A 27,168-nucleotide genomic window follows, 5' to 3' on the forward strand; every position below is an offset into this window, starting at 1 on the left:
GGGGTGGGTGGCTGTGTGTGGGGGTGGGTGGCTGTGTGTGGGGGTGGGTGGCTCTGTGTGTGGGGGTGGCTCTGTGTGTGGGGGTGGCTCTGTGTGTGTGGGGGTGGCTCTGTGTGTGTGGGGGTGGCTCTGTGTGTGTGGGGGTGGCTCTGTGTGTGTGGGGGTGGCTCTGTGTGTGTGGGGGTGGCTCTGTGTGTGTGGGGGTGGCTCTGTGTGTGTGGGGGTGGCTCTGTGTGTGTGGGGGTGGCTCTGTGTGTGTGGGGGTGGCTCTGTGTGTGTGGGGGTGGCTCTGTGTGTGTGGGGGTGGCTCTGTGTGTGTGGGGGTGGCTCTGTGTGTGTGGGGGTGGCTCTGTGTGTGTGGGGGTGGCTCTGTGTGTGTGGGGGTGGCTCTGTGTGTGTGGGGGTGGCTCTGTGTGTGTGGGGGTGGCTCTGTGTGTGTGGGGGTGGCTCTGTGTGTGTGGGGGTGGCTCTGTGTGTGTGGGGGTGGCTCTGTGTGTGTGGGGGTGGCTCTGTGTGTGTGGGGGTGGCTCTGTGTGTGTGGGGGTGGCTCTGTGTGTGTGGGGGTGGCTCTGTGTGTGTGGGGGTGGCTCTGTGTGTGTGGGGGTGGCTCTGTGTGTGTGGGGGTGGCTCTGTGTGTGTGGGGGTGGCTCTGTGTGTGTGGGGGTGGCTCTGTGTGTGGGGGTGGGGGTGGCTCTGTGTGTGTGGGGGTGGCTCTGTGTGTGTGGGGGTGGCTCTGTGTGTGTGGGGGTGGCTCTGTGTGTGTGTGTGGGGGTGGCTCTGTGTGTGTGGGGGTGGCTCTGTGTGTGTGTGTGGGGGTGGCTCTGTGTGTGTGGGGGTGGCTCTGTGTGTGTGGGGGTGGCTCTGTGTGTGTGGGGGTGGCTCTGTGTGTGTGGGGGTGGCTCTGTGTGTGTGGGGGTGGCTCTGTGTGTGTGGGGGTGGCTCTGTGTGTGTGGGGGTGGCTCTGTGTGTGTGTGGGTGGCTCTGTGTGTGTGTGGGTGGCTCTGTGTGTGTGTGGGTGGTGCTGTGTGTGTGTGGCGCTGTGTGTGTGTGGGTGGCTCTGTGTGTGGGTGGCTCTGTGTGTGGGTGGCTCTGTGTGTGGGTGGCTCTGTGTGTGGGTGGCTCTGTGTGTGTGGGTGGCTCTGTGTGTGTGGGTGGGTGGCTCTGTGTGTGTGGGTGGGTGGCTCTGTGTGTGTGGGTGGGTGGCTCTGTGTGTGTGGGTGGGTGGCTCTGGTGTGTGTGGGTGGGTGGCTCTGGTGTGTGTGGGTGGGTGGCTCTGGTGTGTGTGGGTGGGTGGCTCTGGTGTGTGTGGGTGGGTGGCTCTGTGTGTGTGGGTGGGTGGCTCTGTGTGTGTGTGGGTGGGTGGCTCTGTGTGTGTGGGTGGGTGGCTCTGTGTGTGTGGGTGGGTGGCTCTGTGTGTGTGTGTGGGTGGCTCTGTGTGTGTGTGGGTGGCTCTGTGTGTGTGTGGGTGGCTCTGTGTGTGTGTGTGTGGGTGGCTCTGTGTGTGTGGGTGGGTGGCTCTGTGTGTGGGTGGGTGGCTCTGTGTGTTTGGGTGGCTCTGTGTGTTTGGGTGGCTCTGTGTGTTTGGGTGGCTCTGTGTGTTTGGGTGGCTCTGTGTGTGTGTGGGTGGCTCTGTGTGTGTGGCTCTGTGTGTGTGTGTGTGGCTCTGTGTGTGTGTGGGTGGCTCTGTGTGTGTGTGTGGGTGGCTCTGTGTGTATGTGGGTGGCTCTGTGTGTGGGTGGCTCTGTGTGTGTGTGGGTGGCTCTGTGTGTGTGTGGGTGGGTGGCTCTGTGTGTGTGGGTGGCACTGTGTGTGTGTGTGGGTGGCACTGTGTGTGTGTGTGTGGGTGGCTCTGTGTGTGTGTGTATGGGTGGCACTGTGTGTGTGGGTGGCACTGTGTGTGTGTGGGTGGCTCTGTGTGTGTGTGGGTGGGTGGCTCTGTTTGGGTGGCTCTGTATGTGTGTGTGGGTGGCTTTGTGTGTGTGGCTCTGTGTGGGTGCAAATGCAATAGTTCTTGCATTAGCGAGCGATTAGCTATTGGCATTGTAAATGACAATGCCATTTATTTATGTTTTAAAAACAAAAACATAAATAAAAATAATGTCATGAGCAATGCCAATAGCTCTAACTTTAACAATGCCGAGACCATTGCATTGTAAATGCTTGTTCTTTCAGTGTAATGACGTTCGACGCACATTCACTGAAAGTGAAATTAGTCGATTGGCTCATTTCACATTCACTGCCTACATGCTCACTGGCTATCTCTATGCCCTGAGCACCCAGACAGATGGAAGGGGTACCATTGGAAAGGGGAGAATATTCCCTTTCCAATGGTACTCTTCCCTAGTGTCTAGTTCTCAGAAATGTCTTGGGTTTGGTAGGTTTACCTAGATAGCCACGAAGCCTGGGAACAAAAACCCAGGTGCCCATCTATCGAATGAATGTCATTACATCGCATACTAATACCACGCAGGCCATTACAATGAAAAATGAAATGAAATGAAAAATTGCATTTGTATAGCGCATAACTGCCCTAGGGCCTCGCAGCGCGGGTATTACTACGCGATGTCAACGACATACCAATGCATCGCAAACTATGACCATGTCTATGCCTTTACCACGCATGCCATTGCAACGCAAAAGCATGCGTGGTAAAGCTATACACGTGGTTAAAATTTGCATGGTAAGTGACTACCCTAGCCCTTCACAACCCTCCTCCGAACCCCAGTCCTCTCCTTACAATAACACTACACTACCCTGCACGACCCCCGACACAACCCTAGAATACTACACTACAACAGTACCCTAAACCACTATAATACACAAACACTACAACACTCCAGTTAAACCAAAAACACTACACAAACACTACCCTAAAACACTACAGTCCACAAACACTACGACACTACCCTTAACCCTAAAACACTACACAAACACTACCCTAAACCACTACACAAACACTACAACACTACCCCAACCCTAAAACACTACACCACCCTAAACCACTACAGTCACTACCCTAAAATACTACAAAACTACAGTAAACCCTAAAACACTGACACTACCCTAAAACACTACACTAAACTAACTCAGACACTACCCTAATACACAACACTACACCCTAAATCACTACACAAATACAACACTACCCTAAACCCTAAATCACTAAACAAACACTACAACACTACCCCAACCCTAAAACACTACACAAACACTACCCTAAACCCTAAAACACTACAGCACTACCCTAAACCCTAAAACACTAGACACTACCCAAATACACTACAACACTACCCTAAAACACTGACACTACCCTATAACACAAAACTACAGTAAAACCTAACACACACTACCCTAATACACTACACAAACACCCTAAAACACTGACACTACCCTATAACACAAAACTACAGTAAAACCTAACACACACTACCCTAATACACTACACAAACACCCTAAAACACTGACACTACCCTAAAACACTACCACTCTAAAAATACCCTAAAACGTAAAACACAACCCCACACAACACAAACATTACAAAACTACTTTGACACTGCCCTAAACCCTACAAAAGTAACCCCCACCCCAAGCGCAACCCCCCTTACCTCTCTTTCCTCGTGGTTCCTCTCCAGCGTCGCCGTCTCTGCCCCGGTTCCTGCTTCGAGGGGCGGTGCACATCGTTGTGAGAAAACTGCCTCAGTTTCCTCACTACGACTTCAATAGTCATTACATCGCATGCGTTGTAACGCATGCGATGTAATAGCATTGCGTTGAAATGGCTGTTTCCCCCGCTATCCATCACAAAACAACCTATTTTTGCAAAGGAGGCTCCTGCGTTTTAGTCCTAGGCTTTGCGTCTATCTACGGAAATCTACCAAATCTACCAAACCCAGACAATGTGGAGAAGTGTGGCTCACTGGTTAGAGGAGGCAGACCCTGAAGCAGAGGTCAGAACCGGGACCAGGGTTCAATTCCCGACGCGGCAGGGTCTTGAGCCCAAATATCCACGGACTCGATAATTCTCGTTTCGGTGCCTACTCGAATCACGGGTTCACACTCTGCAGCTCTGGGCATTATCTGCTTAATCTCCACTACGGCCCCCCCCGCGGCGGGATGCCTGGCTTTCACCCTGGGGATGCCCAGTACGGGTATCTCACAGGGAAAAAAGCCAGGACGGGTTCCCAAGGCAAGCGCCGAGATGCCTACGGGTAATCGAGCGCTATATAAGAACGCATAATAATAATAATAATAATAATAATAATAATAATTTCTGAAAGTTAGGCACCTGGGATAGTCCACGGATGTGTAGCTTGCATTGCTCCCCCAATGTTTTCCTACCCTTAATCCCCTGCAAAATATGTCACATTTTCCCGATGCAGGTGGCCCCCTTGCAAAACGAAGTTGTTTTGTGATAGATAATTCAGATGTCTCCACAAAAAGATTTGGGTCCTTCTTTGTCGCAGGTATTTGGCTCACCCACACGAGTGTGGTAGCATTTTTTGTGTTGGCCTGGTGATCTCACGACTTTCCAGCACAGAAATGTGAGGAAAATGTGTTTGTTTAGCTACATTTGAGGTTTGCAGGGGATTCTGGGTAGGAAAACGTTTGGAGATCCACGTCCCTGGACTACTCTGGGTGTTTAGTTTTCAGAAATGTCTGTTCCCTACATGCCTGCCAAGCCCGGAGCCAAAAAACACAGGTGATTCCCACGCAAAAACCAAGTCTTTTTTGTGATCGATAGTTTAGAAGTCTTCACAGTACGTTTTGGGCCATTTCCTGTCGCGGACACTAGGCCTACCTACACAAGCGAGGTACTATTTTTTTTAAACGTGACTTAGGGGAATGCTGGCTGGAAGATTGTGGCTAGCTGTAGATTCCAGTACTTTCCATCACAGAAATATGAGGATTTTTTTTTTCTTTTTTAAATAAAGTTTGCAAGGGCTTCTGGGTAACAAAACCTGGTGAGAGCCACACAAGTCATCCGATCCTGGATTCCCATGGGTTTTCTAGTTTTCCAAAATGTACAGGTTGCTAGGTTTCCCTAAGTGCTGGCTGAGTTAGGATCCAAAATCCACAACTAGGCACATTGCAAAAAAAAGTCAGTCTTCACTTGAAAAATGTGATGTGTCCATGCTGCATTTTGGGCTGTTTCCTGTCACTGGCACTAGGCCTACCCACACAAATGAGGTACCATTTTTAATCGGGAGACTTATGGGGTCACAGAATAGTTGAACAAGTATTATTATAAATTGACTTTCTATACATTTCTGCCTTCCAAATGTAAGAATGTGCAACCAATGTCATTTTGAAAAATGCCTTCTAATTCAAATGCTAGTATGGGTACCCACAAATGTGTAGATGTGCAAATAACTACTGATTCTCAACTCCTGCTTTTGTTCCAAATTCGGAAATACATAGGGTTTCCTTGATACCTATTTTTCACTCTTTATATTTTACCAAATGAATTGCTGTATACCTGGTACACAATGAAAAACCATTGCAAGGTGCAGCTAGGTTATTGGCTCTGGGTATGTTGGGTTCTTGGAGATCCTAGATGTGCTATATATCCCTGCAGCCAGAAGGGTACAGAAGACTTAGCGGTATGTTGTTTAGAAAATCTGCCATACTTGAAAGAAGTTAAATGCGAAACCCAGAGGCTTAGCAGGGAAGGAGTTAAGCATGTAACTACGTACATGCGAGTTGAACCCATGATAGGTCTTTTAGGGATTCCCTGGGGAAATCAGCTACATGTAAATAAAAAAATAAAAAAGGTCGCTACTGCTGCTTCCCTGTACCATTTACTAGCCTGCCCTCCCCTTCCCGCCCCAAATTTGCCTAAAAGTGTAGTGGAATTTTCTGCTCCAGAAATTGTGAACGAAGCACCAAGTACCTTCGGGCAAAATGAATGCAACGTTCTGCTATCATGCTCCAAAGGATCAGTCAGAGGAAAACCAAAGGACAGGGTGGGGCCACCTACAAACCATTTTGACTGCATTTAAGGAGGAGGAGGTCTACCTCCGAAATGGAGAATTTAAATACTTTTATTTTAAGCCATCCCTTCATTTATTATTCTTTGTTCAAACATAGATATGAAACGTCATCATGGTTGACATATGTCACAAACAAAGCCAAATGATACCTGCAGGGGTAGTTCAAACACTTGTGTCTTACCAATGAAGGGAGAGACCAGTTAGAGTGCCTCACAGGAAAGAAAACAGGCCAGGGGGGAAAGGGAAGAAAAAGAAAGAAAATAAGGAAAAAAGGTACTCCTTACTCAGAAATATGCCTCTACTGCAGCCCCAAACAGGAATGAGTTAAAAAGATCAAGCTCATAAAAGGGTAAAAATAGTTAAATAGCACACGCAGTGGAAAACATGAACTTAGCTAGTCTGGCACTGTATTGTATTCTGGATTGGTAGACTGTTTTAACGGGTTGGGGGAAAAAAGAAACAATGGTATACAGCAAACTTAGAAAGTCAACTATATACTTCCAAACGTAGTACAGACAAGATCTCAAGCATACAGAAAAAGTCGACCTTTGAGACCTAAAACGCAAAGTTCAGTTGGAACAAAAGCTACCCCCCTCCCCAAGTTAGCGCGCCATGAACAAATGGACGCCAGGGGGGGGGGGGGTTGTTCTTTTAAGATTAACATTGGAAATTGATACTTTCAAAGAAATAAATGTTTGAAACATTTTGAATTAGGGTAAACCAACCTTCTAATTATTTCATTTTGTTGTGCTATCAAAAGGTTGTAATAGCATTTTTTTTTGCCGCAGACAGTCAAATACATTCATAAAGTCAAAGCTAAAAACTGAAGGCATTGGGTATGTGCAGAGTAAAGAAGACAGGGTGGAGATATGATTTCTAGTTGTGAATGTCTTGCTAGGTATTAGATGATGAAGTGCTGAGAAAGTAAAACATTAATTTATTGTGCTTTTACTTTTTATTCTACCATTTTACATTCTATAATTGTAGAAACATTCATAGACGAGGGGTGGTCTTCTTCTAATCATACAGAAGAAATAAGATGTTTGCAAGGTGTTCAGTGAATGTTTTTATAAGAAACAACAGGTCAGTGTTATGGTATGAGAGTTCAGCACCCTGGATAGCTCAATAACTGCCATTTGTGCTGAAATACCCGAACAATAAAATGTATGTAGATGTCCATTTGGACAGATTTTGGGATTCACAAATAAATTCAAGCATGCTCTACAAACTCAATCATTTATTTTGTTAGTCAGTGAAACAAGACCCAGTCTAAATATTTGGAATGGATGCCGCAGGAATTTATTCGAACACGATGAATGAAATTGGGCTATTGTTTGAAATTAACAAGGGTCAATTTACGCCAGCCATGCGGTTACTGAGCTAGCCCCCTGCCTACATTTAGTATATATATGAGCGAGGGAATGGAGAGCAAATGTGCATCACTTTTAAGAATAAAAAAGATGGATGAACATTTAGTCAGGTTGTAAATAAGTATACAGAGAGTATAGCTATCTATCAGAATGCAAAAAAAGGAAGGGGGGAACCCTGGTTAGTTCACATGTTTTAGAAGAAGAGCAGCTCCTTCGTATGGAACACTCAACAAAACCACTGACACTCTAAAACTGCTCACCTCAAATGTCTGTTTTTCTATCAGTTGTTAAACAGAGGATAAGAATAGTGCCAAGCATGCAAGCGAAAAAAGTGAATAGGTCTGTTACCATTATTACACCTAAATCTTTAAACATAGGATTAGCTATTGCCAGCCTTTCTGAGCTGAAAAATGACATAAGCCTTTTAGCACTCTAAGCACAATTTTCCAGCTTTGGATTGGTAAAATACCATCCAAGCCAACCTGGAATTAATAAAAACTGGATCATCACCAGCACAATTGTAATTATTTTACCAACACCTACAGTACATTGCGAATACTGCAGTGAGGCAACAGTTTCTTGAAAACGCATACTTGCAAATATTTGTAGGCAACATGTACGACCGTCGGGTTTTGCGTCTTGCAAATTGCGTATTTTAGCAAGTCACGAGACCTGATGTACTACAACGTTTCAGACACTGTTTGCGATTCACAAAAAGGTTGCAAGGGACCCGTTATTTATGAGGCACATTGCAATTTGCGACCTATTCGGAATGGTGACCTTCTGGGGTCAGCAGACTACAATGTCTATGACTACTATTGAAATAACCTTGGAGGTTGATTCAGCCAGTTCGGCGGAGGACTCTGAAGTAGGCACAGGTATTGGCCCTGGTCCTTCCACATCAGGATTCCCACATTTTTTTAGGTCAACGCAGTCATGGGAGGGGCAGAGGAAAAACGAGACCCCCCCCCCCACAATGGAATTTTGAATCCGGAGAACGACAAACTCGCGAGAAATTTTACCAATGGTCCTCCGATTTGGTAGACCGCTCTGCAACGCCCGCAACCTGCACTTTTGAGAGAGCCCCTGCCTGGGCTTCGAGCACGCCTTACTTCCTGCAGCACTGTATTTTAACTGGAGCCGGTCCCCTGGAGGTCGTAGATCGCTCCGCGACGCCTGCACCCTGCACTTTTGAGAGAGCCCCTGCCTGGGCTTCGAGCATGCCGCACTTTCTGCCCGGCCTCTGCAGCACTGTATTTTAACCGGAGCCGGTTCCCTGGAGGTCGTAGACCACTCCGCAACACCCGCAACCTGCACTTCTGAGAGAGCCCCTGCCTGGGCTTCGAGCACGCCGCACTTTCCACACGGCCCCTGCAGCATTGTATTTTAAACGGAGCCGGTCCCCTGGAGGTCGTAGACTGCTCCACAATGCCCGCAGCCTGCACTTTTGAGAGAGCCCTTGCCTGGGCTTCGAGCACGCTGCACTTTCTGCCCGGCCCCTGCAGCGCTGTATTTTAACCGGAGCCCGTCCCCTGGAGGTCGTAGACCGCAACGCCCGCAACCTGCACTTCTGAGAGAGCCCCTGCCTGGGCTTCGAGCACCCCGCACTTTCTGCACAGCCCCTGAAGCACTGTTTTTTAAACGGAACCAGTCCCCTGGAAGCAGTAGACCGCTCCGCAACGCCCACAACCTGCACTTTTGAGAGAGCCCCTGCCTGGGATTAATGCACGCCACACTTTCTGCCCGCCCCCTGCAGCACTTTAAGTCAAACTCAGTCACGCAACGCGGGACACGCACGGGCGGCGCACGGGCCTGTCTTCGACTGAAATAGACTGGGCTGGGCCACGGCCCTTGGTCCGCATTTATGCTTGGACATAACCTACCCCGCAGATATTAAAATAGGTTTTATAGTATCATGTAAAATCGTGGGATATTATTATTCCCTTCTTGGCCTAAGATTTTGCTAGAGATTTGGTTTACCTGTAACTTGGCGCTACTACTGGAAATTGCGAACTGCGTCCAGTTATATTAACAACTGAAATGGGTAAGAGAAAAACCCCAAGTATTAAGAATAAAAGTCAGCCTCCAGCAGCGGTCCGCACCAGTCAGACTCTACTTAACTATCTAACAGGAGCTGTGGGTGCTATAGAGCAGCAAATAATGACGGTAGAGGAGACACCGATTAATAATATTCAAGGCGGCGACATACCTATAGTCGACATGACTCAAAGACGGGCGGGAACACTAACAGAAGGTCCAGAAACATTAGACATATGTCAGCAAAGCTTGAATGGATGCATTATATACACCTCATGGGACATTTCAGAATGCGAACAGGAACACGATAGCCATGATAGCCGACCACCTCCTAAGAGGGCGAGAAATCTGGAAAAACCGCCCAATAAAGTCGGGGTGACAGATTCTATGGCTAAGATAACCCCTTAAAACCCCGTAAAAAAAATCCTCAAAAGGGGTATTTCCCTATCTGGTCAAAATCTAGGGAGTAAGGAAAAACCCATAGATAGTTCCACTATAAGTGTTAAGAATGACAGGGCTCAAAAAAATCTGAAAAATGGTACTAGTCCTGCAGGTCTAGTACCTTGGAAAATCCCCTCGACCCAACTGCAACCTACTTGACCTCCGTCTCTGAAAACGGAGCAAAAGTGACAAGTTAACAAGATTTAAAGGCATCTTTATTGCTCATTCCCTTTGGGAGCAATAAAAATGCCTTTAACTCTTGTTGTCACTTTTGCTCCGTTTGCAAAGACAGAGGACAAAAGTTAGTTTGTCTTCCTAGCTCGTCCGCATCAATTCTCCCTCACAAATTCAAGCGGGCGAGTAGATTTGTCGAGCCCTGAATGAGGTTGTTTTGTTTAAAGAGAAATTAGATTCCTTTGATGCCCTTCTTAGAGGCACATTAGATAAGCTATTGGGAAGAATTGATAAAATGGAAGTACTCTCGAAATATCCATTCATCAACCAGGACCCTGTACAGGAAATTTTAGACGCTCATGAAAACACTCACGTTCAACAAAGTAACATCATGAGACATTCCAATTCCCATACTACCCCTGATACTTATAGGGATTCTGTGTGCGCACCGTTACGTACAGTTAACTGAAGGGAGCACACTATTAAGTTACTGGTGAATCCACCTACTGCCATCCAACTTACTAATCATAGTCGTAATAATATACGCTCCCAGCATGAGTCAAGAGATGAGTGGCAGAAAATCCATCTAGACCTACCACCAGCGGTCACTCCTTATGTGGTGGTACTAGCAAATGTCCCAAAAATACCGACTGGGGCATCAGAATCTTTGGAGCTTTTACGAAATAGAGCCTTGCATTGGTTAGGTACTAGATCAGTCTGACCGAAAGAATCTTTGAGGAATTTAAGATGGCTAAGAGAGTACCGTGGGTAGGCAGAGGCCGCAAAAATCTGGAGCGGGGATTGTGTAGTGCTGACATTCAAAACACCACAAATGGTACAGTTGATTTTGAGGAGAATAGGACGTAAAATAATAACAACAAGCCCCGGAGTCAACTTGGTACCACTAGGTTTTTTTCTACCAACCAATAAGTAATAAGGCTTTCAAACCTATGGATACCTACCGTCCAAGCCCGAACCTTATTTATTTATTTACAAAATGTTATATAGCGTTCGCTAGACCCGGAGGTATCAGAGCGCTTTACATGAGGATCAGTGAGTTACAGGTTCCATAATTACATAGACAAGTATTGACATAGGAGAAAAGAAGAAACAAGAGATTACACAATAATGTGAGATTATTAGCGCGTACACCTGTTTTATGGGGAGTGAAGAGGTAGAGGGGGAATCGTAAACTGGGTTGGGGAAAGCAGGTAGGAAAGCACAACGGGGAGGTGAGGAAAACAATGTCCGATGTCCGGCTGGGTAGGTGCCGGCCGAGGGTTTTACACTATAAAAGTGTAAAATCACGCAGCCCTGGATTGTCAGATAAAGGGGGTACATTGGTAATGGTGAATAGTAATATAATCCCTCAACATGGAGTCACACTGACTGCGATGTATGTACCGCAATTGAACCACTGACAAATATTTTAAATGATTATACTTCTCATTCCCCTCATTCAGATGAACTTACTACTCTTACACTAACTACCGAGAAGGGTCTACGCTGTGGTAAGGGTCAGGAAGATAATTGTCAGTTCCTGTCCTGGAACATTGCAGGTTTAAAATCCAAGGATACTAATACCATATGGCTTGAGTTTGTGAAAAATGTTAATATTATCAGCCTCCAAGAAACATGGGCAATAAACCCTATACATTTTAGCGGTTATAAGACCTTCCATACGCCAGCTACCTCTTCCACACATGGCCGTGCTAAAGGGGGGCTGTGTACATATATATGAAACTAGGGAAAATGTATTTACTTGCAACTGAATCACAATATCAAATTATCAACCTGTATATAGACAGTACATCTTGTCTGTTGATACCGAATTTTTTATAATAATGCACCCACAAACATGATTATAGATGTATTGAAATCCATGGATCATCATATTCAAAAACTGCATACGTGTTTAAAGAAAGAAATATCTGATTTGGGGTGGTGATTTTAATTCATTTTTATGTAAATATAATGATAATGACGTATGTGGTTTGGCATTTGAAAGAGAAAACAATCTTGCACATTTTCAACACAACGTACGACAACGCACTTAATTAAATTATGATCATGCTTGATTTAGGGTTTGCTAATAATCAGTGTTCAACGACAGAGCAGTTTAGTCCCACCTTCGACGTCCGAGGCATTTTCTCCACTATTGACTATTTTCTAATAGATATTCGTCTCGTGTTAGTAATTTCAAGACACATGGGATTGCCCTAAGCGACTACTTCCCCTTAAGTATAAGCGTAAAGATGCTTAGCCGGTGTACTAATGCTAGAATGGATTCTGCCGATATTGCCGAGAACATTGTTTTGACCAGGCAAAATGGATTTGTACTTAAATGGGCCATGGTGGACCCTGAGGAATTCATTACTAAAGTTGTGTTAAATTGTAAAAGCATGTTCCTAAACTGTTTAGACGAAAAGTCCCCCAGGAATGAAATTATTGAAAACGTTGTGGCTATTTCTAATTACGTGAAAAAAGCACTGACTGTCGAAATAAAAAAGGAGGCATGTTAAGAAACAAGGATGGTTCGACACTGAGTGCACTAAGGCTTACACTAAATTTAAAAAAAACTCCCTTCACATGAAAGTGAAAAATAGGGAAGATTTAAGAGAGGCAGGAAGAAATTATAGAAAAGTTTTAAAACTCAGAAAGCTCACTGTACAGGAAAAGTCATGGCGAGCATTGCGCGATGCCTCTGAGTCACGGAATTCATCCGCCTTCTGGAAGGCGGTGAACGCGCCTTTCTTAGCCGAGCAAGATAGGGCCTCTATAGAAATCGCTATTTCTGAGCCGGAGTGGATACAGCATTTTACGATCCTGTATAGTAGTTCTGTAATAGATCAACTTGAGATTGTATCTGATATAGAGACCCGGGAACAAATACCCACAATGGTCTTTACACTAGGTGAAGTTACAACGGCAATTAATTCAAACCTGGGTGGTAAGGTTCCAGAGCCTGATGGTATACCTGTGGACCTTTTTAAATCGAATATAGCCCTATGGGGATCAATTTTAACGCAGGTTTTAAATGCTTGTAGTGTATGTGGCTTTTTACCTACATGGTACAAATCTATAATTGTACCAATTTTTTAAAAAGGATGATAGGGCAAATCCGGCCTGCTACCGCCCGATCTCACTGTTGGACTCAACAGTCAAGATCATCGGGCGGATTTTATTAGATAGAATGCAGATCTGGGCAGAGGAAAAGAAAAAGTGATAAGTGACCTTCAATACGGGTTCCGAAAGGGCTTGGGCACTGTTGAACAGGGTCTCAATTTACACATCATAATGGATAAATACACTAGGGTTAAAAAGGAATGAATATTTATGATTTTTGTTGACCTGATGGCAGCTTTCGACTGTGTCATACATGAGAAATTGTGGTCAATTTTAGAAAGCCTGGGTGGTCGATGTTTTAATAATAACTTTTTTAAAGCAGCTCTATGTAGGGGCAAAGGCTAAAATCCGCTATGGGCTTGCCGGAGAATTCACTAGTCACTTAAATGTAAGGAAACGTGTGAGGCAAGGTTGTGTCCTTGCCCCTTTCCTTTTTACTCTGTATATAAATAATCTGGAAACTATTTTAGTTAGAGTGCAGGGATTTACCGATGATAGAGAAGCATCCAATCCCTGCACTCTTATATGCAGATGACGCAGTTTTAATGGCCCGCACTCCTCTTGCACTTCAAAGGGTTGTGAACTTATTTTATAATTTTATGACGCAACTTGGGCTCTCGATTAATTGCTCTAAAACCTTTACTATGAATTGAGGGGCATGGGCAAATAAGAGGTTTAAAGCTATCACTTTTGACTCAAGGCCTATTGAATGTATAAAAACATTTTCTTATCTGGGTATCGTATTTGATGGGTGCAGTTCTTGGTCAGCGGTAGTGAAGATTAGATGCCTACTGTTTGTTAAGTCATTATTGGCATTATCAAACTTTAGCCATAAATTAAGCAGACGCCCTACGGGGGAATTATTAAACATCTACAGGGCAAAATGTGTGGGAATAGCCACTTATGGAGCAGCAATATGGGGCTATGTAGAGTTATATACTCTGCAAATTGCGGAAAACACATTTTTTAAATGTCTTCTCTCTCTCTTCCAGACTGTGCCTTTAATTACATGTCATCAGGAATTGGGAATGCCATATTTGGAGGACATAATTAAAATCCAACCGGTCCTCCTTTGGCATAAAATATGGACATCGGATGAAACAGGTTTTAATCGGGACATACTAACAAATGCATTGGGGTTGCATGGCGCAAAGCAAATGAGATGGTTAGAATACGTGAAAATATTCCTCTCAAAGTTAGGACATCTGGAATATTTTACTAAGCCACATTCAATGTGCAGCGTCTCAAGAAAATCTCTGAAGGAGAGTAGTATAAGTTTTCTGGGTGAATGTAGAGAGACTATTGAAATGAGGAAATAAACGGTACAAGCCCACCAGTTAACTCTGCTGTCCCCAGGTACCTAGCCATATTTATTATTAATAGTAGTTGACTTTGATCGTCTATCGCTGACACGTCTTAGGGCGAACATTTTACATAGATTCTTGAGTTTCCCCAAGGTAAATGATTGGGCGAGAGCTCTGTGCAAGTGCCCATGTGATGACATTTCCGTACAATCTACCATTCACAGTTTGTTATTCTGTAGGTATTATGACATACCAAGGAGACGGATCGTCCCCGTCTTAAAGAAAATGGGGCTGAAACAGTGTTGCCCTGCATTTTTAGCTATACAATACCTAGAGAATGAATATGGCATTGCTTCAGTTATTGCATTTTTAAAAAATGTTTTTACTTTACGGAAAATATTGTAAATTGTGTATATGAATTCATATGCCATTAAGATATTTTCATTTTATGGATTATATTGTGTATTTTTTTTTTATCTGTAACTACTGTGCAGTGAAGCAGCAGAGAAATGAATTAATTTTAATTTTTGTGCTTTTATGGTTATTTGTACTATAACCGAATAAAGACATTTGAATTGAATAGTCACTGAAGGTGGCCGCAAATGGTTATGGTATGCTCAGGATGATGCGGAAGACAGTTCCTCTTCTTCCATTTGATGCTAGGCGCATGGTGGTTCAATCTTTGATTTTATCGAGGTTGGACTACGTAAATGCAGTTTATCTGGGTGCGCCGCAGGGAACTATCAAGGAACTTCAGATAGCCCAGAATTGTACGGCTCGTCTCTTGATGGGACACCCCGAAGCATAAGTCGGCTAAATTAGCGCTTGGCCCCCTGCATTTGCTTCCTGTCTCAGAAAGAGTCAGGTTTAAGGCAATGTGTATTGTTTACAAGTGCATCTCTGGCAAGGGCCCAGCTTTGCTTCAGTCTATGGTGCAATTATATGACACCAAGAGGACGTTGAGATCTAACAATAAACATCTGTTGGCAGTGCAGAGGATGAAACGGGCTCGGACTGGAGGACTGCGGTTCTTCTATAACGCGGCTAAACTTTGGAATCAGCTCCCAGATTTAATGTGTCTTGAGTCTGACCATCTTAGATTCAGGAAGCAGTTGAAGACTCTTCTTTTTGCTTGATCAGTTATGGATGATTGGTGTTACTGGACGCGCTGGTATGCCCTCGGGTAGCCATGCGCTATACAAGTGCGTATTCATTCATTCATTCAATTCTCCAATGATCAAACACCTGATCCTCTTCCGATTTTTAGCTTATCTGAACTCGTTCTCTCATCTAATGAGGAGATTACTCAAGCCAACGACTCAGTTTTGTACCTACTGAGAAAACCAACTTTTTCAATATTCAAATGGAACTTTTGCAATTTTTTTCGTAAACTATACCTCCGCTTTTTTAGGTCGAGTCTAGCGCAGCGCACATTCACTGCACTATGGGAGGCTTCTTGTGAGCACTCTAAACGTCTCCTTGTGGGTCTGACTCCTCCCACACATTGGATTGGCCTTTGCATGTGTCTTTCAATAATGAAAGCACGCAAATGGCCAAAGGAGGGTGCATGTCCCACCTCCTTTCCAATGTTCAGTCCCACAGCGATTTGCTCTCGGGAGCGAGCAGCAGCGCGCAGGGTGGCAGCTGCATTCCTCTTCGTGCATCAAGTTACTAATTGAACAGAACGCACCGCCGTGCTTTTTTTCAACTGCTGGTTTCATTTGGCTTGGTTGTGTTCTCAGATTGTTTGTGTTCCTTGAACCAAACACGCTTATCCGATAGTATTTTTAACTTTTAAATAGTTATTTAACGATATTTTTAAGTTAACGTGTAAATATAGTGCGAACTCGACCCGAAGGGTATCAGAGCGCTGAGCTGCGTTCCACACGGACTCGTTCATTTTGTTAGGCAGGGGAGAATAACTGATTTGCTCAGAATCACAGGATTTTGAGGAATTATTTATATTTATGCGGTTCTGCAGAAACTTGAGAAGTGCATCTAACTCCAGTCATCCAGCTACTTACGTGAAAGGAGAATCTGCTGCTGTTGGTATTTCTTCTTCACTCTCCACTCTCAAACGTTCTGCTGTCTGGACTCGCGACAGAGAAAGGATCACACTGCAGCAGGTATTTTTATTGGCCCAGAGTGTGGCCGTTGCTTGTCATCTATAAATGTACATTATAACTACTAGTTTTTTCATACAAATAAAATGTCACCGACAAACATCATGCAATAAAATTTGTAAAAGAAAAACGTGTCAGTTATTCAAGTAAATATATAAGAACACATTGCTCTACAACATACCTTAAAAAAACATTGCCAACACCTCTTGCTAAATACTTATAACGTCCCAAAGGCGAGACCTATTGGCTATGCCAATGCTGGTTTCTTGATGGGAGCTTTAAAGGGGAAATTAATCCTTCTGGTTTACGGCCTACCTTAACGTTCAATTCGCCTAGTAACAAACTACCAATTGAAATATTTGCTTTTGAAAGTAAGGTTTTGAAGAAGGTTAGCATGCTTAATAAACATTTTGAATATATTCCATACATTATCTCACAGGAAGAACGCAAAGCTTTCCTTATGTTAAAAAACAATAATGATTTAATCATTAAACCCACAGACAAAGGTGGTGGCATTGTAATTCAATCGATAGGATCATAGAAGGCTGACACCTTATTACAATTATCGAACAACAATAATTAAATGCCCTTGTGCACCAATCCCTTGAATCTTATTCAGAAAACAGTTATAATATTACCTCTGAAACCAAGAACTCAGGCTACCTAAGTGCTCATGATTTTACATTTCTGAACACCAAATCACCCCGGACACCAGTCCTCTATACGTTGCCTAAGGTTCACAAAGTCTATCTAGTCCCCCTGGAAGATCCATCGTCTCGGGATGTGGTTCAGTGCTTGAACCTCTGTGCAAATATATAGATGTTTATATTAAAGAGCTATGTACGAGACAGTGGGTATATGAATGTACAACTTGAAGACATGTACTGCAATCCTGATGAGGAACTATTGGTGTGATTGGACATCAAGTCCTTGTACACCAACACCCCGCCGTTAGAGGGAATTGAGGGTGTTCTTAAATCCAGAATAGGCCTGGTCATTGTCCGAACCAAGTTTATCATTGATCTTCTGACTATTTCCCTTACACATAACTATTTTGAGTTTGATGGCAATTATTATTTACAAATTAAGGGAATTCAATGGGAGCGGCATACGCCCCAAATTTTGCAATCCTCTATGTGGGTGAATTCGAAAGACAAAACATCTCCCCAAACGTACCTTGGCCCTGCTCAAGGCTTCGTGGAATGCAGGTACCAGACTGATCACCGATAGAAAAAGAAATTATCACATTTCTCCAGCCCTAAAAGCTTTAAAGTGGTTACCCGACAAAGCAAGAATACAACTAAAGATTGCTTGTTTGAAGCACAAAGCCCTCCACTTCAAAACCCCTGGTTACCTGGCTCAAAAACTAGAACTATCAGGTGGGGACAGACCATCAAGGAGTGCAAATTCTCTACTACTAAACCTCAGACCTTTCACAAAAAGAGAACGTTGCTCCGAGCCTTCTCTGGTGTGGCACCGAAGATCAGGAACTCGCTCCCACCGGTAATCCTCAGAATCCCCTACACGGCTGCTTTCAAAACATGAAGTAAAAATAATCCTAATGAACAAGTTCCTGCCTTAAATGACCATGCTTAGTCTGTTTTCTAAATGTCCTCTGATTTGATTTTTTTTTTTATTGGCCTAACATCTGTAATACCCAGGATTGTCTACCTTACCGTACTAAGAAATGTTTGTGCTCATCCTTGTACATTTTTATTAATTCATTAGGTTATCCTCTTACTCGCTCTACAATGTTCCCCTTTACCTTGTTCTTCCCTCTCATTATTGTGAAGCGCTCCGATACTCATGTTCACGCTATACAAAACTTTTAAAGTAAAATAAATAAATCTATGACAATACAAAAAAATCCATATTTTGCCGATGTACGCCATTGGAGGCGTTACACCGATGGTATTTTCTTTATTTGGCGAGGCAATGAACACAGTTCAGAAATTTTCCTCAACTGGTTGAAATCTTGTTCCATGGACTTTAACTTTACGTGACATTCCAGCAATGAAAAGATCACTTTCTAAGATCTTACGATCTTCTCATGCGAGGGTAAACTAGCAACTAGACTTTATACCAAACACAAGGTTCGCAATAACTTACTGCAGTATGCTTGTCACCACCCGAGAGGTCTAAAGAATGATTTTCCCTTTGGGTGATTCCTCAGGATTTAATGAAATTGCAGGTTCAAAAAGGATTACTTTCATGAAGCGAATATTTTGGCTAAAAAGAAACAAAAAACTGGAGGATCGTAGTTAGCCCCGACGATTAGTCAAAAGATCGCTTAAACAGGCCCAATATAATCACTGAGACCTTTTACTAACACCTTCTGTTAAATAACCAAAGGAGAGAATCACATGTGTAACCACATTTGGACACAAAGCAATGCCATCACCAAACTTTTCAAAAAGCACTGACCCCTGATCCAATCAACAGATATTTCTAATGAATTGCCACCATTCCCTTTTCAAAAGAGGATGTAATATGGGTGATATTTAGTACGTGCTGCCTTACCCAAACCTCCTACTCCCAACTTGGTCTCGCTTTGGGGACTCAAACAGGTTGTAGGTCATCACAAATGTGGGAATTGTAGAATGTGTGACTCGACAATTCCAACATGAGAATATAGTACACAACTTAAAGAATCACACAAACTATCATTCTAAGATTGTGATCTGTGCATTATGGTGCCCTTGCAATCTAATCTATGTGGGTCAAACAACTCAAAAGGTTATGCAGGAATGAACATGCCCCTATGGTATCTCAATTACTTCACCACCATCATTCCCCTGATCAGATAAAATGGCAGGTGATTGAACTGACACGTAAAGCATCATATGGTGGTGATGTTCAACAGATACTAAACCAGGCTGAATGGCACTGGATCTTGGTGTGACAGCATTAATAAGGTACTCAATACACTAGAGAATGCAGCTCTTTAATTTCAAACTAAAAGTAATGCAAGATCTTTACTTTTCCTCTGAATCACATTTTTGGTGCGCAGTGACAACCTCCACTGATATCTGTGTAAATTAAGGTGGAACCAACAGTGTATAAACATCCTTGAGCATTGTCATTTATTATGCACTTTAATTATTGTTTATGTTCCATGATACATTGATTGTTATGTGCCTTGACTATTTCTGATGTACTAGTATACAAGGATTGTATACTCATTAGTGTTTACATATATAAAGGGTTGACAGTGATCTCACCCATACACATTTATGTAATTTATTATCACTTGCATCATTTTTGCAGTGATTAATATTACTATCCATGTCCCGTTTCTCTATGCTACTTGATTTAAGATTCCCTTTTCCTTCGTTTTTTGGTGCGAGTTTGACTATGTTAGTACTTACACACAATTTTGGATTGTTTCTGCTTTTTTCCATTTCTGCTGTTATTTTTGTTCAAACTGTAGGGAATGTTATGCCCCCAACCCGGTCTTCTCTTTTGATTATTTAATATTTTTGACAATCTGCTAATATTCGGTGGGTTTGTTGTTTCTCTGACACAATACTGGATCTGCCATTGGGCCAAGTCTTTCATTTAACTTTCCCACTCGGGATTTAGTGTCTCTGTTCATGCGGTTTGGTCACCGCTGCATCCGACCGATTCTCTGTCGGGCTAAGTGCATGCGGTATGGTTACCGCCCCACTGACACCGATTATTCTTTCTTATGGAGTCTTCCATTGATTTTTTTTACTTTAATGCACTTTGAACCCTTGAAAGATTCCCTTCATTTTTAGGTCTCGCCTGTCGATGCGCATGCGCATCGAGCAAGCGAGACTATAGGGGCTCATCGACTCTTTATCTAACTTGCAAGGAATCGTGGCGATTCCTTGCAGTGCCCGTGACTTTTAAGCTCAATGCGCATGCGCATTGAGCTTAAAAGCGCGTGCACATGGCCCCAGCCGCCTGCCTTGCCTACTCTCCCGCCCCCTCACTTCTTGATTGCACGGCCGCTAGGCCGTGCCTCCCCTACTCCTCCTCCTACTCTCCTCCCCTCCCGTCTGTTCCCGCAATCCTCCCACACCCCCGCTCCGCCCCCTCACTCTCTCTGCCCGCCCGCTCTCCACTCCATCAGGCAGCCAGCCGCACTTCTCCCACACCCCCGCTCCGCCAATAAAAACATGTTAAAAGACACTTTGAAACCATTTTCCTTGCAACGTTGGAAGTGGGTCGATATTGGTGATCTTTTTCTCAAACCAAAATTCAGAGGGAAATGAAATTCCTACTTTTAACGTGAAAGCGCGTAAACTTCAGTTTGCGGGTGCTAACCGCATTAGTTCAAATTACACGAAGGTCGAAAGGGGAAAAGGTTGCACATCCCTACTTGCTGAGCAGTCTTGTGAGCGGTCTTCCTCGCAGTCGAAGTCCAATGCAAAGCCCTCCCCTTCCCGCCGTGTCGCATTTCTCCTCCCCCCTCCCCTCTCCTCCGTCCGTTCACTTCATGAATTAGCATTCAAACACACAAACTTCCAGGAACTTTTTAAATAAGCAACGAGTATATTGTTCCTGACGTTTACATTTCATTATGAATTTAAATCACAGTATCTAGTGGATAGTCCAGGCACTTTTTAAACTGCTCAAACCACCGAATTTCATAAGCATTTCGCCTTGTTGTGGAGATCTGGGCACCCTCTAGCTGGATTCTTTTTACATTCAGACCATTGCATTGAGTTGTTTAATTGTGTCTCGGCTGTATGCAGTTTTCTTATATGGACCGCTTTTTAGCGTAGATTACGGTCTAGTTACCCATTCAATATGGCGCATAAGCTTAGTCCTCTTTTCATGCGCATGCAGGAAGCGCATTCAGGAGGTACAGGCTAATTAAATTCAGTCACCCGCGGATTTTCGTTTCCGTGCTTTTCGCGTTTTTCGTGTTCAGGAGACAACACCACAGGCTGCTTTCGACTGGTGAGTAGAGGATTCTAGAAGTGCTTACTCTTGACTGGGAACTCGGCAGGCATCTCCAAGTTTTAGTGCGGGTAAACTTATCGCATTTACGGTCTTTTTACAGAGCGTGTTACTCAATGAATAAAGATCGTGTTGAAAGGAACCCCACGCTACCTTTCATCTTTGGTGAGTCTGTTTTACGATTTTTGGTAACTCTAATTGAGAAACGCATTCGAGAACAGATGTTGATATCACCAAGTCTTACAGCAGACACACTCACAGTATTACGGTCTTTTTACGGAACTGGTTTAAGAATGAACATACAGCGTTTTTAAAGGGATTCGCCTGTGCCCTACACCTTCGATGAGTTGTGTACTGAAATTTCACGTAGATGCAAGTGAGAAACGCGTTGTGTACAACATGCAACAGCATTTTACATTTAGAGTGCTCTGTTCTATGATTGCAGATTTGAACAAACTTTTCGCCTTCATACTATTTTGAACAGTATCGTGACATCAGAATTTTGAAGTTCCTTCGTTCTTGGTATCATGACTGAGTCGCATGTAGACGCATACATAAAAGATTGACATTGAGCAGTGTGCTGCAAGGCAGCACATGGTTTCATGCTGTTAGTTATGTGGGCTGGAAGTGTTACTGCACGTCTTCTCCCACAATGGGCGTGTTTTGTGTGCTCATGGTCTTATATGTATGTGCGCCTAATACCATAGCAGCCTGTCGTCGTTCTTTTTCTCGTACCTTTTGTGTCACCCTCACTCACCCCCACTCACCCTCAACCCCTCACCCTCAACCCCTCACCCTCCCTCACCCTCATTCACCCTCAACCCCTCACCCTCACTCACCCTCACCCTCACTCACCCTCAACCCCTCACTCACCCTCAACCCCTCACCCACCCTCAACCCCTCACCCTCAACCCCTCACCCACCCTCACCCTCAGCCTCACCCTCACGCACCCTCAACTCCTCACCCTCACTCACCCTCACTCACCCTCAACCTCATGCTAAAGATTTACAAAAAACCTATTAACAATTCTAAAAGCACTAACTCTAATGCTGCGAGACCTATTGCATTTCTAATGCTTGTTGGGATTTTTACCATTATAACGAGGAGCCTAGTCTTTTGTCTAGAACTACTGGTGAGTAGTTCTTTTAAAGACGCTGTGATTTGTCTCACACTCATAACGCATCGTTGGGGAGCGTTATGTGATCTTTACAGGATTCGTCTTAACGGTCAGACTGTTCATGATTATTTTGCTTTGAGTTCTTTTTTTTTTTAAATATATACATTATGCCATATTTCTTTCTTAGAAATTAGATACTTTTGCTCTGAATGCCCACTGAGCCGGGAGGATATGTTACACTGGCCTTTCGGATAGACACATTATCTACGACATACGTCTTACTCAATCTTTCCTATTCTGGTATGTCTTGCAGTGCTAGTAATAAGTTAAATTAGCACTCCTTAGATTAATACGACTGCGTTCCAGTAACTATTGCTTTTGAGGTCTAGAATTCTGGATGAGCTCGCTATTCCTAATTTGAATGCCACTCTTGACAATATACACGTAGGCTGGTTTGTGATTTATTGGCTAGTGGTGACTGTGGCTCTATACTTTTGCCTTCTTTCCACATGTTTGTGGTTTGACTTGGCTTTTTAATAATACATTTTTACTGTGTATTCATTTAATGGCATTTTTATTTTTTTTAAATCACTCCCTTGAGTGTTCCCCTTTTTTTATGCAGGATATCAGGATATCCTGTGCAGTGTCATGCTCCCATTCATTGAAGCATCATTTTGCAGCTGTGATACCTATTTACATTATTGTTTTTTCGTTTAATTTTTAGATTTATTTTCTTTGGATGCTCTCCTAAAGTGTGTGTCTGTCCTGATGATGACATTAGAATAACATACGTCAAAACTCTGTCGACGCTCACTCTTGGCAGACAGTCATTAGGCATTATTAACCGCATTCTTCTATTCCTGTTATTTGTTGGACTGCTTGTTTGTTTTAATTGTGTTTCTTTTTTGCCATTTGTTCTTTGTTTTAAACAGTATATTATGTTATGAATTATGTTTTTAATGTTAAATATGTGAGCACCATGTTTTTGTAATTGCTTGCTTATATTTGCTAGCGTTGAAAAATATTTTTGTACCAATCTTCTGTGTTGGGTACCCATTCTTCTTTTTAAGTCTCTGTTTCCCTTAAAAAAACGTTTACCTTATTTGACCAATGTATTTGTATTATTAATTGCAAATGTATTCTCCTTGTTAAATATTTATTCTCAAACCATTGTGGCTTTAATATTGCTTTTGAAATAAAGCATTTTTTTCAATGCATCCAGTTTTCCTTAAAGGGAAAAGGGGTACATTTCAAAAATAAAAATAAAAGGTTCTCTTAACTTTTTTTTTCAGAACAGGCTGTGATCCATGGGACGACTGCCTGCTCTGAAGATATTTTGCCACCTCTCCCCCCCCCCTCATTCTCAAAAGGGAAGGAGGGGTATTTTGCGGACGGTCCCATTCCTGTTTACGAATGGCTAATCACCAATTTGAAATTGGAGGTAATCTGCAAGTGTTTCGCAACCACATTCACAGCCATAAAACATTCATACATACCAGTGTGACACGCTATTAGGAAGGGACTCCATTTACACACCCTTTCCTAATAATGACTTGCAAATCCTATGGTGAGAGTCAGTAATAGGTTAATAACTTGTAAGATAGGGTTGGTACATAGGAAAATGCATGTATTGGCCGTAAAAGGCCCGATGGGCCCTTTGCGACTGGTGAAATGGGTCATACATCTAGCCCTTCGTCATTTGTGAATTAAATCACAATTCATAGTGAATTAAATCACATTTTATAGAAGGGGTGTGGGTAGCCCATTTAAATCAATACACAGTCAAGACATCTATTGCTGGGTAGGAGTGGGGGGGTGAAAATCAAGTCACTTTTTGGTATTTCCTACTAAACGGTGAAAAACAACATTCAAATGAGGGTTTAGGGGAAAGTGGTTTTACCATGTGGAAAACTATTTTCCTCAAGCAAAAGAAAACATTAAATGTTAAAACATTTGTATTGTATTAATGAATGCAGCTTTTTCAAACTGATGGAAAATCTGCATACTTAAGTATTAAGCATGCAACCATTTCTAGAAATGTATAGCGCGCACAGATTTCTTGGAGTACTCCTAGAATTTTTTGCAAATTCTACTGTGGTGAGAAATGTGCACCAAACATGAATAATCCAGCGGAATTCATTCTCAACTGGTTTCAAAGAACTTTTAAGAAACAACCCAACAAAATGTCATTCTTGAAATGTCTAAGCTATTGCACCAATAGCTTTGGTGTATAGCATCCTTAAAGTAAAAGTAGACTGATAAGAATTCTAACTAAAGACAATTGTGGAAAAGAAGCAGCAAAGAATAAACAATGTATGATACCTTGCTTGCTTTTACAGTAACTCAAAATGAGATACAAGTGCATAAATAGATGCAAAAGAGTATATTCATGTACTCGACTGGAATCTATTATGCACACTTTAAGAAACAATTTAGCATATGTTGTCACATGCTTTGTGCCGACAGTGAGATAAGAAATATCAAATCATAAACTGCTACAGCTACACATTTCAGCCCCTCGTGAGAATGAGCAAATAAAATAGAATTTGGAAATCCTCTCGCAAATAACTACATTTATAGTGACACTATTGATCCTCAACAACTAAGCAATACACCTCCCTCCCAATTCTTCCATGCACCAATGCAATTCACCTGCGCAGAAAACAATTAACACCCAAGTGTACAGTTTCATGATTTTTCAGTTTGTTTCGGTAGCCACTTACATAACTGCATCACTAACCATTTCAATATTTTGGTTCCTTATTTTTTGGGGGTCAGACCCGTTCTTTTATGAGATTTCAGTCTTAAAATGTTTCGCATGTTTACTTCGGCACCCACACTTCCCTTGCTGAAATGCAATTGTTACAAGTCACTGCCTCGTGACCAAAAGATAATTCATTTTAGGCACAAGGTAACGCTACCCTATTGTTAGTCAAAGAAAATGCGTCCATGGATTCTGCAGCAAAAAGATCAATTGAAAAAAACGTCACACGGTGCATATTTAAAAGAATTTTCTAACAAAATGTTGATGCATGTTGAGCTATTATGTTCTGGTGCATAATTACTGAAACCGCACGCCACTTTTGTAAGAATCGAGTTAGGTTTGTTCGGGGGGGGAATCAGGGCTGTAGAATGCTTAAAGCTGTTTAGATGGGCAGTTAAAGAAATCCTGCAGATGCAAAAACGTGTGTTGGGTACGATCAGGTTTATAAGGATTGGTTACTTATCAAAGCACTAGAAAAGAAATAGCCATCCAGTATACTATATTACGAATCACCCTTCTCATGTGAGCTGTGTGTTTAAACGACGGACGGATTCATCGTGCAGCAGCCCTTCAGACTAAAGTGTTCAGGAGCACCTGTGCACGACCTTAGCTAGGGCTCTCCCAGGGTCACAAGTAGGCGCACCTTGGTAGTGAAGGTCAGTGGAAATCACATCTTCTGGAATCTGTCGCGTACAGGGAACTGCTACTGTGGAATTTCCGAGGACCCTTCACCAGGCTACAGAGAACACCCAAAAACACGCAGGAGTGGATAACAAATGCTAAAAACCCACTCTTTATTTTGTAGGTTCCATTGTTCCCAAGAATACAGATTAACAACATCTCAGGTTATTTGAGGAAGCCTCATCGCGCCCCATTAAAATCAGTGATGACGCGGCAAATGTATAATATAGTTGTCAATTTGCTTCTACGGTCAGGCGCAGACCTAATCAGCCCAGCAGTGAAATGCTGGCAGATGAGCTGTCCAAGTAGCCTCATTCGGTCTCCCCTGCATCCGCATCTGAAATGGCAGGTAGTGCCACATGCCAGCCCAACACAGACCTTAGACCAATAGCAGCGCCATCCGCAGAGAAGGCAAGAGACTACGCACGCACATATACATGCACTACAGCACCCCGGTACCTCTAACTTCCCCTCCCAAGGTTCCAAAGGAGCCAGTCATCCCACTACGCTCTTGGCCTGGGTGGGATAATGCCTCCTCGCTCCCAGCCAGTACTCACAGCGGTGTCGGGGATAGGGGGGTGAGGGAAAGGGGCCGCTCTCAGCGAGGTGGGGGAAGAGAAGTCTCCATGCCGGGCAGTGGTCACAGCGCCGCCCGGGCTTCGCCGTCCTACTGGAGCAGTCCCAGCCGGTTTCAACTGCCTACTAGAACAGCGCTAAGGGCTAAGGATAGGTCTTGACAATGTCACGTGACAAAGAGGACGCCCAATGGGAGAGCGAGTACGTTCTGTGACGTAAGGCGGACTTCCAGGAAATCCCTGTTGTTGTGCTAGAGAGGTCTTGAATGCGGCGTAGTGCGGATACTGCGAAGGGTGTGGGAAGGTGCCAGCAGGGGCGTGGGAGACTTGAATTATCTATGGACAACAGGGACAAGTCTTGAGTAACAGTGCAAACTGAATTGCTAGTGCCATTATTGGAACCGGCAATCCTCATTTATATGTGTTACCGTCAAAGGTTTCATGTTGGCGTAAGCCGTAAGGGCCACAGATAACGACTTTGGAGCGGAGAAACCGGCCCGAGTGTCGACGTCTGCTCTACATCCTGTAATGGTGGG

The 27,168-nt window shown here is 43.5% G+C and overlaps 1 protein-coding gene across 3 annotated transcripts in view; it reads right to left on the bottom strand.

Moving 5' to 3' along the window:
• Positions 1-26,798, bottom strand: part of GPCPD1 (glycerophosphocholine phosphodiesterase 1) — a 733,645-nt gene extending 706,847 nt beyond the window's left edge. Inside the window, exons 1-2 of one of the 3 annotated variants that reach the window (XM_078649508.1) lie at positions 26,615-26,766; positions 16,467-16,607 (exon numbers count right to left, since the gene is read on the bottom strand). The gene's annotated coding sequence lies outside the window, so the exon portion shown is untranslated. Of the gene's footprint in view, positions 1-16,466; positions 16,608-26,019 lie in introns of all 3 variants that reach the window. The other 2 variants (XM_078649507.1, XM_078649506.1) reach the window with 2 other exon arrangements.
• Between the last annotated feature and the right edge of the window lie 370 nt (positions 26,799-27,168).

The sequence above is a fragment of the Lissotriton helveticus genome, chromosome 6 (genome assembly GCF_964261635.1).
Source record: "Lissotriton helveticus chromosome 6, aLisHel1.1, whole genome shotgun sequence".
Classification (NCBI taxonomy): Eukaryota; Metazoa; Chordata; class Amphibia; order Caudata; family Salamandridae; genus Lissotriton; species Lissotriton helveticus.